This window comes from Alligator mississippiensis, chromosome 16 (assembly GCF_030867095.1).
Source record: "Alligator mississippiensis isolate rAllMis1 chromosome 16, rAllMis1, whole genome shotgun sequence".
Taxonomy (NCBI): Eukaryota; Metazoa; Chordata; order Crocodylia; family Alligatoridae; genus Alligator; species Alligator mississippiensis.
This window is the reverse complement of record NC_081839.1, coordinates 33,416,542-33,424,487: the sequence shown is the minus strand read 5'-3', so window position 1 is coordinate 33,424,487 and position 7,946 is coordinate 33,416,542. Positions and strand designations below refer to the sequence as shown.

Genomic DNA, 7,946 nt, shown 5'->3' with positions numbered 1-7,946 from the left:
ACTCTCCAGCTTTAGATGACTTCACAGAATATTAGTTGGGGCGGTATTGATTTTTTTCCCCCGTTTTTTTTACACAGAAGGTACCTGATGACTTTAAGTTACGAACTTTGAGTTAAATTATGAACCTTTTAGCTTTGCATTAGAAGAAGTATCTGAAACCTGATTTGCTACATCAAACCATATTAGTTGTGTTATGTTATTTTCTAAAAACACATTTCAGAGAAATAACTCCAATCTGTGTTGCATTTTATAGAGCAAAATAATTGAATGGCGGCTGTTTGTAATTTTAGCAATCTCTTAACCTTAATCATATTTAATGGCTTTTCTCTTCAGGCTAACAGGAGGAAAAAAATATATTTCAGCTCCATTATATAACGGCACTACAGTAATGCACTCCAGTCTCTGGCAGGCACTGTAAATTCCTGCTTTCTGAATTGTTGGTTCAGGACAATCATTCAGCAGGGAATTACTTTCTCATCTATGAAATAAATGAGATGTTAAACTAGTTTTCTGCTTCCTGTGGTACAAATGTGGCAGTGTGCAGACCCGTGGAAGGCAAAAACAAATGCATAGCTCCCATTATGTCAATATGAAACTTGAAATGAACCTGGGGTGAGTTGATCAATGAACTATTGGGGCAACAGAGATACATAAATCACTGAAGCTGATCCAAAGAGCCCGGCTTGCAAAGGTAGCAAATGCACCCACTGCAATGCCTCCCCTTTGCTGGCAGACCAAAAGAAGCTGGCGCGCACCGGGGCTAGCTCAGGGGGCTCAAGTAACCTGCTTAACTGCAGCTCACACAGGTGTTGCCTGTAATGCAAAATTAACCTTCTGGTGCTTGCCAGGGCTGAGTCTCTAAAGGCAATGTGCCCCCCGTGGCTCTGTGTTAGGAGAATGCTCCAGCTCTGCACATCTTTAAAAGGTTGAGAGCTACGCGAGTCGGTAGGAGTTTTTAATGCCACCAGGCAGATAGGAGCTGGCTGCCCAGGGTGCAGCAGAGAGGTCTCCGCAGGCCCCAGCCTTGCGCGTGTACCAGTGTCTGGCAGCACGAGGCTGTGCTTATGCCGAGTAGCTGGAGTTTGTGGTCAGATAGTCTTGCACCTGGTGCCATTCGGGCTGAAACCAGAACTCTGCGCCCATCCGTGCAACTCTGCGATGAGTCCTTTCCACTCTGCATCCTCCAAGGCTGCTGCCGAGAATGGTGCTGAATCCTAATTTGCCCATTTGGGCAAGTCGGATGGACTCTGTGACCTGAGATGAATCTCTAAACTGCCCTTCCACAGCCGTAAGATAAGTTAGCCAGGCTCAGCTGTCTCACGGGGGAGCTTTCAAGGGTCAACACCCCAAAGCCTCCCATGCAGGGAGCTCTTGTGCGAAGCCAGCAGGGCTGCACAGGGGCGCATAGCTCTGCCCCACGGCTGCAGCTTGCAAAGTCGAGGCCCATGCCTTCGTGATGCTCATTGATGCTGAGCAGCATTATATAAACCCTAAATTTTACTGGTGATGTTTATTTTGAAGCTGCAATCCAGGAGCGGGCGTTAGGAGTCTTGGAAAGGATAAGGAAGCTGTTGTGCTAAAGATGAAGGTCTTGCTTCAGGAAGGCATCTCGGCTCAGGAAGCCCTTAGCACATGTTTAACTTCCAGTTAATGGGACTTAAGCATCTCTTAACATTAAGCAAATGCTCAAGTGATTTTCTGAATCAAGACCTAAAGGGTGGAGAGGAGACTGGAGCTGCCAGGCAAGGAGAAGAGGAGACAGGCTGCAAGTGAGAAGTTAAGAGTCCCAGTTGAATCCAAACTTTCTCAGGTTATGTGATATCACGGGCATCTTTCTGCCATGTCTACATCAGGTGTTTGTCTGAGATTGCTGTCTCCTTGGAGTTTCAGTGGCAAAATATATTGGGGTGATGAAGGGAATTTTTTTCTCTGTTTCATTTGTCTGGTTTCCAGAGAGCTGGCAGAGTTGGAAACACTTCTGCGTTGCTACTAATTAGAATTGCAATTGCTTTTGGAATTGAAATGTGTTTCGTGGCTGAATTTACAAAACTCCGTACTGAGGTGTGATTGCTGCCCAGTTGTTGTGAGACGGGCTCACCCCATGATGGCATATGGAGCAACCGAGGCGCCGGCAAATTATGAAATTACAAGTGTTTGAAAGTAGGTGGCTCCTGGGGAGAGGAAAACTTGTGGAATTGGCCCTGGGGTTGCACAGAGCATTTGCTGCGTGCCACGTGTGCCTGGTGCGTGTCACCCGGGGAGGCGAAGAGTAGATTTTTTTTTGAGTAAAGGGCTTCTGCAACGGGGCCACACGCATTGCATCTCGGAGGGCAGCTCGCCTGGGGGATGTGGATCCATGCCCTGGATCGGTACACACATGAAGCGAATTTGTTGGTCTCATTTAACTCTTAAATCTCCGACTGCCATTCCTACTTCCACGGAGCTTGTGAGTCAGAGTGTGTGCAGCCCTGCTTCTTTTGGGGTGGCCGCTGTCTAGGAAAGAGCCACGTCTCTATTAAGCAATGATTGTCAGACGTGCCTGAGGATGGAAGAAGCAGTAATTGCTTGGCTCCAATTAGCGAGACAGATTCTGCCACCCTTTGGTCATGTTACGTAGCATGGGTATTATTCCCTGAGCCGTCCTGTTGAACTCAAGGAGTCGCAAGGGGTTCTGGAGTGGGGGCAATGTGTCTGATCCGTGCCTGTGGCTGCGCTACCACTTCCCCCATCGTGTCCACGTACAATGTGTGTGTACCGGTACAATGAGCAGCACTCATGGCAGGCAGGATGGTGATTCATTATAAGTGTGGGTGAAGGGGGTCTGCTGCAGAGCAGTAGGTTGGGCACGGGAATGGTACTGGAGGGCACAAGGCTAATTTATGGCACACCTGCCAAAAAAGTTGGCTCCTGTTGTCATGCAGTCCCTAGGATGAATAGTCTGCATTGGAAAAGGGGAGTTCGGGATCGTTGTGTGGATCAAAGTAAAGCCCTTGGACATGGTGTGAGGCAGAGGGTGCTCAGGCTTCCTCTGTCTCAGCAGGGAGGTCATCGCTTGGGGGTTTGGGGGCACAGCTGTGTTGGCTCAGGGGTGGGATTTCCCTTTTCTGTTTTCCCACTCTTCCAGGGGCATTGCTGCACCAGCAAAAACCTTTGCAGTGCAGACCCGACCGTGCCCAGAGTGTTCGGCCAAGTCCAGGGTCTTAGAGATGTGACCTGCATCGCCTGTGCACTTTGCTGCGTGCGTGTGCTGAAGCAAAAGGTGCTGATGCAAATTCTTCGTCTCCTTTTTTGTTGGCGGGCAGGTCGGTGGGAAAAAGGGAACCTCTAAAAACACAGGTATGGCTTCCGGTTTGAAGAGTGTGGTTTGAAAAATTATCAAACAGAGTTTGAGTTTTGTGGGCTTCGGGGTGTTTGTTTTTGTGTTTTTGGTAGTGCTGTTTCAGAAGTACGTATGTTTTGCTAAAGAATTTGTGAGAAAAAATCACTTCCCAATTTTTTATTTTGGTTTTGTGATGAAAAGTAGAAGTTTTCTGATTTGGGGTTTTCTTTACTATTTCCTCTTTCCTGCTTTTAGTACCTCCCTCTCCCTCCCCCAACCCCATCACCACCTCTTTCCAGCAGCAAAACTGGGCAAAACCCCCACTCCTCTCCCGTCCCCGCAATGGATACAAGATTTTGACAAATTGCCTTTTGTGAAAATTGTCATTTTTGTAAGAGGCCAATTTTTTCTGATGAAAATTCAGGAGATGGGACAGGGGGATGATGTTGATATCTAGTTCAGGAAACTTTCTAAGTTGTTTTCCCACCATGCAAAACATTTTCCATTCAAAAAAGAAAGAAAGAAAGGAAGAGTGGTAGCAGGGTTTTGGTTGGCATTTGTCCTGAGTGGTCTCAGCTGAGGGCAATTTTTCACTCTGCTAGGCATTGGCACCCTTGCCTTTGTCCTGGTGGCCTCTGTGGGCTACGGGGGTATAAAAATTAACTTCTTAAAAAGGAGCCCCAGGAGGGAAGCTAGGAGAGTGCAAATCACATGCAATTGAGGTCAGGTGTTCAAGAGTTCCCAGCACCTGATGTCTGCTCCATGCATGGGTGTCAGGCAGCTCTTTTAAAACCCGGCCCTGCTGAGATCCATGGCAAAACTCCTATCGACTTCAGCAAGGCAGGACTTCAATCCTGGCCTTCGGTGCAAGTAGGAGGCAGCTTACTCCGCATGCAACAGGCTGGCTCATGGGGAGATCTAGCTGAAACCATAAATAAGTCGGAACAACGTTGGGAGGGTGGCTTGAAGGGGAAGTGTGAAGGAGAAATATGAAACAAATAAAAGCGTAAGGAGCGGAGCAGGAAGGAGGGTAGATGGTGGAGCCATCCCCGAAGCTCCCTAAAAGTGAATTATTTAGTCATTGCAGCAGGGCTCTGCTGAGACAGTCTGGCGTGGTGAACGCAGGCGGCGCGTGCCCCCTCCAGCCAGCCCCGTTCCCTCGCCCTGTCTGTCCCCTGCTCCTGTCGACTCCTTAACGCACAGTGGCGTCTGATGCTTTGCTGAAGGAAAATGATAATTGCCTTTTTATTCATTTTGATAGCATCATGAAACATTAAAATCGGATTTGGTCGGTCACATGGGAGCGTCATCCATCAGCGACTTGGTGTGCAAGTGTGTGCGCGAGAGTTTTCCCCACTGCAGGCGGAAGGCATTATTAAAGAAACTAATCATTAAAAAAAAAATAGTACAAATAACCTAGTTATCTGGTGAGCCTAATGGCTTTATTTTTCCATTCTCCGGCATAATGAGAGCAGTCTGGGCTGCTGGAATCTGCCTCTCTGAGAGCCTAATTGTTTTTAAATGTCTTTGCTAACCACTTCACATAGAGCCCATAAATCTGTTTTCGGGTAACTGAGAGCCACGCTTCTGAGCTCCCTTTCACAATGACACATTTGTGCGTTAATTAAGAACACGTTTAGGAAGACGTAATCCTTCAGTCTTTAACACGTGACCGTTCGCTGCGCTGGAGGAGGGTCCGCACGGTGGGCTTCTGTCTGCTGCTGCTGGGAGCGTGGCTGTGCGAATCGTCCTGAGCCGTGGATGGCCACCCGTGGGGCTCCTAGCAAGAGAAATGCTCCCAGGCAGAGTGAGATGTTGCTTTCTTGCTCCCATATGCGTCGGCCCCTTTATTTTGAATCATTTTTGAGGGATTCAGCATTTCCATTGCTCAGCCTGTTGCACTTTATTTTCCTTCTTGGTGTGATAAGGATGGGGAAGGTTGCTATATTAAATGGTGCCCTATGGCGTGGCTGCAGAGACTCCTGCACTCCTTCATTGCTTCCATGTTTCTTCTTTCCTAGAAGGAGACCTCTCCTTTGAGCCTATCCCACCCCTAACATCCACTCCTGGGGCTAAGTCTAAGTGACTAAAAGTACCGGGGCTTCGAACTTGGGCTACAAGGTCAGCTGGGCTCGGATGTGTCCAATTGATCCCGCTGATTGGCAGGTACACACATTGCCCAGGACCATTGTCATGCAGGATTGGACCCCTGCCACTCCCGGGGTCCCATCTTCCAAGCCCCAATCTGGGGTGTGCATCTGCAGGCGTGGAGCAGGGACCCCCCTGGGATCCCCTGCCCCAGTGGCTGGAGATTGCGGGCAGCCCCGGCTGCGGGGATTGCACCATAATTGCACACACGTGACTGTGACAAAGTGACACAAACTATTAAGAGGAATTGTTGTGCTCGTGATTTTGTGCATTTGGGGTGTGACAAGGGGCAAGGACGCTTGTTCCCTCGTATTTTGTGCTGCCATTAAAATGTTTCTGGTGTGAGGAAAGCGATGTCTGTTTGCAGCCTATGAGCTAGTCGGAAAATGCTTGCAATTTTCCATGGAAAAAATGTCAGGATAAATCAGAATGGGATGATATATTTTTGTTTTAAAAAAATTGCTTTTTGGTGCCTCAAGCTCTTGTTTTCTTCCTATCGGCCTCACACTATCATTGGACTGTGTCTCCCCAGGATGCACCAGGGTTCTCCGTCCTATGCATTCTGGGAGACCAATTTGGACCTGGGGGCCGGAGCTGCAAAGCTTTTGGAGCATCTGAGTGCCCACAGGGGTATTTCAGGATGAGAGCTGTGTTGGTTTTCCCCTGCACTATCCTAGCACCGGGGCTTGTTTGGAAAATGGAAGTTTTCAAACTTCCATTAGGTTTCAAAGTTTCAACTTCCAAAGTTTTCAAACATCCATTAAGTCCTGAAAAACCCAATCGCCCGTTGGAAAAATCATGTTGGCAGAAAATGTTCAGCCGGTCTCACTTCCAGGGCTCCACCTAAGAGAATAAATATCCCATCGTTGAGTAGGTGTCCACATCCAGGCGTGTTACTAGGCTGGGTCTCCAACTCATTTCTTCCTCTCACTCTGGATAGGTGCCCCTCCTCAGCGTGGGTACCCACAAAATGCTCGTGCAGCCTATTCGTGCCCCCACCGCCTTGTATCTCCTGCACCAAGCTAGCAGGATCTTCTCCTCCCTTCTGCTTGCTGCTTCTGCCTTGCCAGTTTGTCCGTGGCATTATTATCACTGCAACAGGATTTGAAGCCCATGTAGGATGTGGAGTAGGGGGTTGGCACGGGGTTAAAGACCAGATGTGCTGTTTGTCGTGCATTTGGGAGAAGAGAGGAGCTGTGCAGACCCCCGTCCCCCGACAGACCTCGCACGTGCTCCTGCCGAGCCGTTGCATGTCAAGTGCAGAAGGGTGCCGGGGAGAACGGCAGGTTGAGGCTGCAGCTGTGTGGCCTTGCAGATGCCAGCTGTATCCTCACATCACCAGCCCCCAAACTGCAGGACTGCAGCTGGCTTCTGCAGCCCAGGCAGCGGGAGGAGGGGAGAGAGGCAATGTGCGCATGGGTGCGTGCTCTCCATGAGAAAGAGGAGTGGAAAAAACATGGTAAAAGGGGAAGTCGGCTCAGAGTGCCAAGTCTTTCTTTTCATCTCCACACAGAAGGATCTAAAGGAATTACACGTTTACCACTTAGAGCCATTGGACTGGAAAAAGGCCTTTCCACGGAGAGTGCTTGAGAGCGCCTACAGGGTCAGGCTGCTGAGGTGTAAATACACAGGGGCTATTCAGAGCACAATGAGAGGTCGTGTGGGAAGACGGTTTGAGAGAGGCGCCCGGGTAACCTGAATAGCCTATTTTTGTTCCCAGGCTTTCAAGTGTTTCTCCGCCTTAGCGGATGCTGCAGAAAACCTTGCACAAAATCGTCGCCTGGGAAGTGTGCGCGACTCCTCAGAAGCAGCAATAGGCTTCCTCCACCTAAGAAAAACCAGCGGCGAAATTGTTTTGGATTTACTGAAAAACCAGCGGCCAAATTGTTTTGGATTTACTGGTGCTTTTACTAAAGGAAACGCGGAGGGTGGGGGTGTGCATGGGGCGGGGGATTGGTTTTGGGAGAAATCTGTGCCTTCACTACCAGTGTCTTCCTTGCCCAGAAAGACAATCTGCCCAGTGTCACTGCGGTGAAGGGTGTTTGTGCTTGAAAGCTTGCAAAGATTAATTTTTCCAACTATTTGAGTTGGACTAATAAAAGATATCGGATTTACCCAAAGAACCTTGTCTGCCTTGATCCTTAGACTAACATGGTTACAACCCCTGAAATTGTGGTGAATAGCATTTACTCCTTATCATCGTCTTTTCTGACTTCTGAGAGGTTGTCCCTCAAAAATCACAAAGGAGGAATCTAAAATGACATCTTTCTGCCTTTTCTTTCAGTTCTTCTCCTCCTGCTTTTTTTGTCTTCTCTCTCTCTTACCTGGTGCTGCTGTGGGCAGGCTGTTGAAGGACAAGGATTTTGCATTTGACTTGGAAACTGCCTGTGCTTTGTGGTCTCCAGATGCATCCTCCAGGCACTGAAAAAAGTCTCTCCCCGGCGTGCCCATGAGCCGTACCCTGGAGGCTGGCTGCCCA

The 7,946-nt window shown here is 48.8% G+C and overlaps 1 long non-coding RNA gene across 1 annotated transcript; it reads left to right on the top strand.

The window, feature by feature from the left end:
- Window positions 1-4,056: 4,056 nt before the first annotated feature.
- Window positions 4,057-7,590, top strand: LOC132246551 (uncharacterized). The gene is made up of 2 exons (XR_009457923.1): window positions 4,057-5,126; window positions 7,188-7,590. It is a non-coding gene; the product is annotated as an uncharacterized LOC132246551 (long non-coding RNA).
- Window positions 7,591-7,946: the final 356 nt, after the last annotated feature.